Consider the following 10,506-nt stretch of genomic DNA (forward strand, 5'->3'; position numbering starts at 1 on the left):
AGATTCTTGCTGAAGTTTCAAACACGTCAAAAATGAAAATAATGTGTCTTTGAAGTTTCTAAAGAAAGATGGTTTGGAAAGAAATAAAGCCAGTCTAGTGCAAATGGCTTTATCTGTGTGCAGTATACTCGTTCTAAGGAGATGGAGCTCCTCCAGGGACCAGCAAGACCACAGCTACCCAGGGGCCAACATCCCGGCCTCAGCTTCCATCTGGCACTGCTGCTGGGGGCTGACGGTCACACACTGAGACATAAAAAATGAGTTAGAAGGTCTGGACGCACATCCTTGTTCTTCCATCTTACTCTCAGTAGGATCTGGGACAAAGGACTTCTTGGGATCTCAGTTCTCATCTGTAAAACTATCTATTCTTGTGGGTCTCAAATGATGCACTGTACATAAAAGTATTCTGTAAGCCAGGGGTCCCCAACCCCCGAGATCTGATGCCTGATGATCTGAGGAGGAGCTGATGTAATAATAATAGAAATAAAGTGCACAATAAATGTAATGCTCTTGAATCATCCCCAAACCATACCCCCCCCCGCTGCCCCCAAGTCCGTGGAAAAACTATCTTCCACGAAACCAGTCCCTGGTGCCAAAAAGGGTGGGGACCGCTGCTGTAAGCTGTAAATATGCTGTAAATTCAAGGTTATATTATTATGGGCTTATAAACATAAAGGTAGTTTTTACAAGCAAAAAACTTTTTGCGATTTCTGTGACTCAACTTTAGACAATTTATATGAAGAAAAGATTTTCATAGCACGGCCTCAGTCAATGTTTTCTAATAGGCTCGATCAGAAGAATCACCTGAGGAACTTGTTAAAAAAAACACAGATTGCGAGGCCCCATCCCTGAAGCACTGAATCCCGGTCCAGGGGAATGGGAAGATGCTGGCCAGCTAGGGAAAACCGGCTGCAAGGCCGGTTGGAGGCTATGAGAAAATGGTTTTTCATTTTCAAACTCAGAGGGACGTGCTCCTTGGACAAGCCTGCCTTGTATTTCTTACCAGAAAACGTACATGATACCTTTTTGTCATAAAGCCATTACGTTTCTAAATATCGAGAGTCCATTTCAAAGCATGATCGTTAGGGGTTCAAAAATGCAGGACTGATAGAGATAATAAATAACATGTAGTGGAAATATGAATGCATTACCTTTTAGAATGAATTTGATCATGTGTCAGTTTTTTTAAGGTTGCTCATCTTTCAATTAAAACGTCCTTAAATGCGAGATGGGATTTCGTAGTGAGTTAAAAACAAAAAAAACTTTAAAATCTTGAAAAATGTATTTAATTCATTTTGCAACTGGTGCAGGCAGCAAACGAGTAGCCAGCTGGTCGAAGAGAGACTACTGGCAGTTCTGGTTTTCCTGGGATGACCCTGGATTAAGTCCAAAGCCCGGTACACACGCCCTCCGATGTTAGAATATCATGAACTACACAGTCTGAATGTCGTTTATTTTACTTGCTTGTTTTTATTGTCTTATTTTACTTGACTGATTTACTTTGCTGTTCTTAGCTCAAGCTCTGCCACCTTGAAGCCGTACAGTTTAATTGAAACACAAGTTATTTAACTTCTCGCTCCCTGGCGTAAAATGGAACTCATACCCACATCTCACGGGATAACTGTGAAGAATAAAGGAAATAATGTATAGGAAACTTACTGGAGTACGTAGTAATAGATGAAAGCCGTTTCCTAAATTAGTTTGAATTTTGGATAAGTTTTTTCCACCTCCTATTTCAAAGTCTCAGTAGTAAGAGCGGAAAGGACCCTCAGGGTCTTCCAGTCCAACCAACTCTGAGGGGTGCATCATGGGGGAAGCTTGCTGCCCTCTGCAGAGCAGTCCCAGAGTGAACACGAACTGCCCGGCCCTTCTTTCCCATCTGGGGACATTCCCATCTCTCCATCTCTTGGCTGTAAAGAGATGATCAATCCAGCAATGCTGTCTCAGAGGGGGCACCACTGGCTCCACTGGCATTCTGGTTGGGACACTGTCACTGGCATGAGGATGTCCCACACACTGAAGGGGGTTTAGCTATCCCAGCCCTGCCCCATTACATGCCAGCCATCATTCCACTTCTCCATTTAAAGACCCATAAGAACAGAGAGTCGAATGGCGGTGACCAGGGGCTGCGGGGTGGTGGATGAGTTGGGGAGATGTCGTTTAGGGGTACAAACTTGCAAATAGTAGATAAATAAGTTGTGGAGATCTAATGTACAGCACAGTGATTACAGTCAACAAGACTATTATCAACTTCAAAGTTGCTAAGAGACTAGATCTTAACCCTTCTCACCCCAAAAAAGAAATGATAATTATATATGTTAGAGTTATTAGTTAACAAAAACTGTAGTAATCATACAAATATATCAAACCAACACACTGTATACCTCAAACTTCTACAGTGTATCATGCCAATTACCTCAAAAACAAACAAACCAACCAAAAATGCTGCAATTACTCCCTTCTACCTGCAGGATCCAGGCCAGTGCCCTCAGCCCAGCCAGGGGTTCGGGGAGTCCCTCCCCACAGGCTTGGACTCGCCATTCATCTCCAGCCTCATTTCACATGTGCAAATGGGCCTCAGCCTCCACTTCCTGGAGCTGAGTCTAATCCTTTCATGTCCATCACAGCTTAGCTTTTCAATTTTTTTTTTCAACTATGATAGTCCATGCTGATCTCCTCCCTGAACTTGTTTTCTTGGAACCTACCGCTTTGACTTGTGAGAGAGCCAATAAAGGATCGCGCATGTGTCCCCAATTCACCTCTCTGCAACGTTTGGTTCTTCAAAGTCCTAAACGCTTCGCTCTAGGTGCCCCTTCGCCCTTCCTGTATATGCTTCAAACCACCAGAGGAACAAGAGCAAGATTTTCTCATGAAAGAACTAAGATGCCCAGGAGGGGACCAGGGTGCATCTGAGCTCATCCAAGTGCACCTTCTGACAACAGGAAGTGTGAACAATGGTCCGAATGTTCAGTGGAGGGCTGCAGTGGAGGAAATGAAAATTCTACACCTAATGAATTATTCCCTTTTAAAGTGCAAATGAATGAAGCGAGCACTGCCAACTCCTAACTTAATAGAACTTTATTTCACGGAATTTCAAAATAGGATTTATTCGGGTCATTTAAACATGTTCTCAGAGCAACAATTCTAGAGCTGTACTGCAGGAAGCAGGGCACATATTCAAAGACGAAAAGTGAAACAAAGGGAAATATGTACCTTCCAATTTCTATGATCTTTTTCTACTGGCGTTCTTACTGTCTCAAACAACGTCATGTTAATCGTTTGGTAAAGGCTGCCCTTCTCATGCTGACAGACAACGCAAACACTGTAACTCCAACATTCTGGGACGCACCATGTCTGACTAGCTCCAGAAGTACTCTAGAGAGCTGACGTGATGTCACTTGCTTGACATGTGTCACGCTTGACAGGTGACTGTGTCTTACACTGATGGGTCTCCTCCCAGATGTAAGCATTAATCACCACCACCAGCACAAACATGGCTAGGACCCTGGCCCACAGGCTAAGCAATTCATATGGACTATTTCGTGCGGTCACAATGATGCTACGCATTTGGTACTATTTTCGGACCCATTTTACGGGTGACAAAGCTGAAGAAGCATGAATAACTTGCCCAGGAGCACAGAAAGTAAGCCACAGTACCAGTGTGGAACTCCAGCAGCCTGACGGCCTTGCTGTTTGCTTTGACACTGTACTATACCTACTCTCTTCTGCGAAAGGCCTCCATCCCTGTCAGATAAGGTGGTCAGGCAGAAGGGAAGGGCTTGTGGTTGATTGATCTCTCTCCTATCTGGCTAATAAGAAAAACGCAGGGCTTCGCTGGTGGCGCAGTGGTTAAGAATCCGTCTGCCGATGCAGGGGACGTGGGTTCGAGCCCTGGTCCGGGAAGATCCCACATGCCGCGGAGCAACTAAGCCCATGCACCACAACTACTGAGCCCGTGTGCTGCAACTACTGAAGTCCACATGCCTAGAGCCCGTGCTCCGCAACAAGAGAAGCCACCGCAATGAGAAGCCCGTGCACTGCAAGGAAGAGTAGCCCCCGCTCGCCACAACTAGAGAAAGTCCGTGTGCAGCAATGAAGGCCCAACGCAGCCAAAAATAAATAAATAAAATAAATAAATTTAAAAAAAAAAAAGAAAAGAAAAATGCAGCCTACATGATGAAGAGGCTTGCCCTGGACCACATCAGTGACCGATGATACAGCCAGGATGAGAGCCAGGGCTCCAGCATGTATCTGAGAACTTTCCTCCTCAGTCTAGGCTGCTACAGCTTAGAAACTTCAGCTCCTCAGACGACAACAACACACATCCCATACCACAGGGTAGGATATTAATAAGCTCCAATGTACTCATGGGTTTAAGACAAAAACATTCCCTTAAAAAGTTATATAGGAGATTCTCCTTTGATGTGGCATTCAGGGGATTAAATGAAAAAGGCAGGAACAAGATTGCATGGCATGCAGAGAGCAATTCTCTAGAAAAGGTCTATCTCCCACCACTCTGGCCTCCGCTTACTTACTGGTTTTGTTCTTCCTGAGATGTTAATATCACCATGGTAACAAGAATATGGGTAATGCAGTAACCACACTGAGACTTTTCCATAACTCACATTTCTTTGCTAAAGGCTCCCAAATCTCCATTTTCTTTCCAAAGGAGGTTTATATAACCCATTAGAAATGTCTTTACAGGCATAAAGACATAGACCTACTAGAGAACGGACTTGAGGATATGAGGAGGGGGAAGGGTAAGCTGTGACAAAGCGAGAGAGAGGCATGGACATATATACACTACCAAACGTAAGGTAGATAGCTAGAGGGAAGCAGCCGCATGGCACAGGGAGATCAGCTCGGTGCTTTGTGACCGCCTGGAGGGGTGAGATAGGGAGGGTGGGAGGGAGGGAGATGCAAGCGGGAAGAGATATGGGAACATATGTATACGTATAACTGATTCACTTTGTTATAAAGCAGAAACTAACACACCATTGTAAAGCGATTATACTCCAATAAAGATGTAAAAAAAAATGTCTTTAATGCTGTTGAACCTATACTAGGAGATAAACATAACTTATTTTATATTTGAAAATACGTATCAATAAAAATGAATGTGTGTGTGTGTGTGTGTGTGTGTGTGTGTGTGTGTGTGTTTGGGCTTTATAAGGACGGACATCTAAACGTTAACAAAATAGGACTCTTATGGGCGGTTTTTCTTTTCTTTCTTTTGCTTTATTGTATTTTATTTTAAAAATAAATCGTATAATGCAGGGAAAATATTTTTTTTTAATGTGTCTGCAATGGCATCGCCACACAAACTACAGTAGCGTCTCCGGAAGCCCTGGACCCTTATGAAAACATTACAAAAGTCACCCTCCTGCTGAAGCGATGCTCACCTCTTCTCCACGTTTGAGTGGCTGATGATCTAGCACTGGCTGGTGGTGGCCTTGATTGGGCTTTGACAGCTCAGAAACGGAGGCTCTGCTTCAAACACCCTTAACTGAACAAAGCCGGGCAGCAGACCTTGGTGACTAGCCCTTTGTTCTAGGCGTGTCTTCCAAGGTCAGCTACGCTGCTGAATCGCAAGACTCGTGGCTGCTCAAATCAACTTGCCTCTCAGCGTCTGACATTCAATACTTGGGTTTGGTGCACTTGCCTCTACCCCTCTAACAGAATCCTGTGGATTTCCCATCCCCCGTAATGCAGCTCACATCAGTTTGGGAAGTGGGTCCCTAACACCATGTGAAGCTCGGCCTGAAATTTTGATAGACCAGGGAGAGGACTGGGGCTTGAGGAAAGCAGGTTTGAATAGGTACTGGGTGCCCGGGAATAGTGGATAAGGAGGCCTGGAAGTTATCTGTTGATTCATTCTTGAATTCAACAAATATATATCGAGTCCTTCCCAGGGCTAGGTAGTGGGTTACACTCCAGGGATCCCCAAATGTGTAATAACACGTAGGTCTGCCCTTGAGGAACTCAAAGTCCTGCAGGGGAGGTGAAGCACAGGGTGTGTGAGGCGTATTTCACGACACCTCTACTTTAGCCTGAACAGGACTGTTCAGCTCATGCACGCACAATGCTTAACAAAGAAGCTGGAACTTACTAAATACTCAAATCACGACTATTTTATATCATGATTACTACACATTTTTACCTACAGAAGAAAGGAAGAAAATGAGCATCCGCCGAGCACTTATTCTGCAGCAGGCAACGTCCTGGGTGCTTTCATGGTACCACCCTCTGGCTTGATGGAATGCAGCTCCATCAGTACGTGAAAGGTACCACTCAGGGAGGCAGATCAAGGGCTGCCAGGCAGCAAAAATACAGGTCCTGCCTGCCCCCAGTACCTTGAGGAATGGTTCTCTGAAATAAAATGCCTACCTCTCTTACAAAATCTAAATGGCAAGAGACACATTCTCCATGGCTGAGTCCTTCACCGGAGGATTGAAAAGAAGAAGTTCACGTTAAAGTCATTATCACAGAGGCAGGAATGTGGTAAGCATTTGGAAAGAGGATATTTACCAGGTGAGGAAAGATGTCCCGTGGAGGAGCTGGGGATAGAGGGTGAATAAGGCATCTCAGCCTGCAAGGGGCTTAGGTAATAAACACAGTGTGCAAGACAAGCACTCGCACAGAATTAAGTTTCAAGGCCAATCACGGGACAGGACCAACAGGGCACGATGAGCACACACACTGGGGCAAGGAGGGGAGCGACCTATTTTAGGGGGTCAGAGAAAGCGTCTTTGAGGAACAGGATACAAGCATCTTTTACCCAGTTTAAAAAACAGAGGCTCACAGAAGTAATTGCGGCATAATCTCTGGCAATTGGAGACCTCTCTTGAGACCTATCTCAATCTCTGATATTTCTGAACTCTCCATGGCATGAACTGGGAAGAAATGACTGTGTTCAAGTTGCCAGCAGTATTTTTAGTCCTCTTTGGAAGAAGATTTCAGTTTTATTGCTGTTGGTGGTCACGGCGGTCTCTGCTTACATGATGGGAAAGGCGGCAATCTGCTTTTGGAGCCGAAAGGGGCGAGTCTATTAGGAGTAAAATTGCTCCTGCTTAAAGTATCACTTTCCCTGGAGGGGAAAGTTGCATTTGGAGATAATTATGACACCGAAGGGAAGGAGGCCTGAGACTGATGGTGTCTCAGCTTTGCTCGAAAGAACCTTCTGTGATGATGGAAATGTTACGTATACAGTGTTAATACAATGGCTGCTAGCCACACGTGGAAACTGGGCACCCGAAATGTGGTTCTGGGGAATGAGGCATAGACGTTTACATTTAATTTAAATTAAAGTTAGTACTCAGTTGTTAGTGGCTACTGAATTAAGAGAGCCCAGGTGTAGAGGAAATGGGGTTCCCCCTCTCTCTGGGACCAGAGACTACGTTAAGGGGCTTAGACTCTGACCAGAAGAGACATAGTGTTTGGTAAAAGGGGTTCTCGCTAAGGGAAGTAAGAGAGACTCTCCAACACAGTGGCTTCAGGGGGCTCACAAGGGAGCCCTTTCCTGAGGAAGGGGTCATAGCCCACGGACTTTGGGGACAGTGTTATCCAGAACAGGTCCTTCAGCTCTGCCTTTTTTTTTTTTAATCTCATTTTTAAAAATTAATTTTTACTGGCATATAGTTTCTTTACAATGTTGTGTTAGTTTCTGCCTACAGCAAAGTGAATCAGTTACACGTATACATATATCCACTCTTTTTAAAATTTCCTTTCCACCTAGGTCACCAGAGAGCACTGAGTAGAGTTCCCTGTGCTATACAGTAGATTCTCATTAGTTATCTATTTTATATATAATAGTGTATATATGTCAATCCTAACCACCCATTTCATCCCTCCCCCCTCCCCCCCCGTAACCATAAGTTTGTGCTCTACGTCTGTGACTCTATTTCTGCTTTGCAAATAAGTTCATCTGTACCATTTTTCTAGAGTCCACATATATGTGATTATTATATGATATTTGCTTTTCTCTTTCTGACTTACTTCACTCTGTATGACAATCTCTAGGTCCATCCATGTCTCTGCAAATGGCACTATTTCATTCCTTTATATGCCTGAGTAATAAGCTCTGCCTTTCTGTTCTGAACTCCCTTCATCAATCCCAAAGTTTTTAGAGAAGTCTTGTTGGGTACTAGAGCCAAGACTTAGTTGTGCTTTGGGGAATTAAGAGAGAGAGACTTTTTGGTATGGTTGAGCACATGGGGGCCTCAACAAATTAGTAGCGTCAGGTCAGTGGCTTACTTGAGTCTGGACTTCCAGGTCTAGCTTACAGGAGAAGTTCTTTAATATTTGCCAGAATGAATTGAACTGAGAAAGGAAGTCTCCAGATAATGTTTCTCCACAGACGTCGTTTTGCTTATGCATGTGCTGACCCCGTATCGACCTCTTATTTGGGCAGAACGTAAAATCTGACACTTGTATGTTTCCATCAACAGGTTTAGGAGTTCAACTGTCTAAAAACACTGCTCTCACTTTAACCAAAAGAACTTTAGATAAAGTAGCCTTTAACTAAGAACTTTAGATAAAGTAGCCTTTCTTATGACATAATTGAGTTCCAAATGTGGCCGAGCCCCTGCTAAAGCTTTGTTCAAAACAACTGCTATTTGAGAAAGGCAGTCCAGTTGGACATGTTAACTAGTCACAGATCTGTGGCACACGTGCCAAGTTCTATCACACGCAATTAGAGCATCACACAGCTAAGTACCTGGGCCATAGTGTCTCTGCCTCCCTGGGCAAGGCGCCTACACAGATGGAGACTTAGGCAGTATGGGGTAGTAGGAATGGAACCTTTTGAAATGTAGCTATTAAAGATACTGTCAACTATGAAACTGTTCTTTTTTTTTCTTTTTTTTCATTAAAGTATAGTTAATTTACAACGTTATGCTAATTTCTGCTGTATAGCAACGTGACTCAGTTATACACATATATACATTCTTTTTCTATATTCTTTTCCATTATGGTTTATCCCAGGAGATTGGATATAGTTCCCTGTGCTATATGGTAGGACCTTGTTGTTTTTCCATTTTAAATTTAATAGTTTGCATCTGCTAACCCCAAACTCCCAGTCCATCCCTCTCCCTCCCCCACTCCCACCTGGCAACCACAAGGCTGTTCTCTATGTCTGTGGAAACTCACTGCTCTTAATACAATGATTCACATGATATAAAAATCACATTTGAATTATTTCACACACAAAAAAACCTGTCTCTATGGATAACTAAGATTTCCTTTGTCAAAAAGTGAAAACTATATAACCCGTGCTTCCTTTTTTACTACATGTATAAAAGCCCTTAGAGCCTAAATTTAAGGGCTTTGTATTCACTAGCTCTTTCCAGTTGCTTAGTAACATTTACTTTTTCTGTTTCATCCTTACATGTCTTACTTTGTATATTTTAATCTGTAAACCTCCTGAAATCCTTTTGGAAACAAATGAGTTATAGCACTCAAACACATAAATCCGTAATCCTTTCAGAGATCAGAACAAAAAAGTACTACATACCAAGACCAATAGAAGGATATTTTACTCAATTATCTTCCCCAGATGGGAAGTTAAATAATAATTTACAAGAGAAAGGTTAATGACGAGAGTGCAGATTAAGTTAGGTGGTCCACTGTATTTGATGAAAAAATGTCTTAGCTAGCAAAGCATTCATCTATCTTCTTCAATGAAGGGAATTTTGCAGGCATCCAATAATATAATTTGGCCTTTACCTACTCCAGGGCATCAATGCTCCTTACTGGAAAGCGAATCAGGAGCAGCTCTGGTGTGTCTTACTTACATTCTCTTCCCCAAGAGAGCTAGGATGACTTGCTAAGAGAGCAAGGGTCACGCATAAATTCAGATGGTGTCAAGGCCATCTCAGCAGACACAATTCAGAGAATGCAGCGTGCTGACACTGCACTGCAGTCTTCAGCAGCTATTCTATTAACTCCCTGCTGTGGACCCTTGAGGCTGAACAGGTCTGGATAATCCGAAAGGAAATATTTAAGATGTCAGACAGGAGATCTTATGCAATACATAAACACGGCAAACACAAAAATCAAAATTCACATTATAATAAAAATCTAAGGAAAGGTGTGAATAGAACCAGTAAGTAGCCTATAAATCAGTCACCATCACTGCTGCTCGGGGGTATACAGTCACCACTGGCTACGATCTGTTTTCTTGCTGCCTGAATTAGCCAGCACTACAAAGCAGCATAGAAACAGTCCATTCTGCTGTGTTCTCCCTTTAGTCGCACCGCGTTTGGTTCTGCCTCGCACCTGCCTCGTATCTGCACATGCACCACGCGCAGGCAATGATTCCAGAAGGGTTATCCCTACTCCTATCCCCAGCTCTCTTCACCAGCAGGTAGCTATTCTTGAGGTCACGCCCTCAGCCCACAAAGAACTACAAGACTGTATCCGCCTTTCTTCAATGCTCTGTCCCAGCCAGGAAGCAGAAATCACAGCCCCCCCCCCCCCCAAGACAAAGGTTGCTGCTGTCATTTTGTA

At 43.6% G+C, this 10,506-nt stretch overlaps 1 protein-coding gene across 19 annotated transcripts in view; it reads right to left on the minus strand.

Moving 5' to 3' along the window:
- Window positions 1–10,506, minus strand: part of ANK3 (ankyrin 3) — a 681,638-nt gene that overhangs the window by 192,655 nt on the left and 478,477 nt on the right. The gene's annotated exons all lie outside the window — the stretch shown is intronic.

This window comes from Aethalodelphis obliquidens, unplaced genomic scaffold (genome assembly GCF_003676395.1).
Source record: "Aethalodelphis obliquidens isolate GAN/ISIS:26980383/991018 unplaced genomic scaffold, ASM367639v1 scaffold73, whole genome shotgun sequence".
Lineage (NCBI taxonomy): Eukaryota > Metazoa > Chordata > Mammalia > Artiodactyla > Delphinidae > Aethalodelphis > Aethalodelphis obliquidens.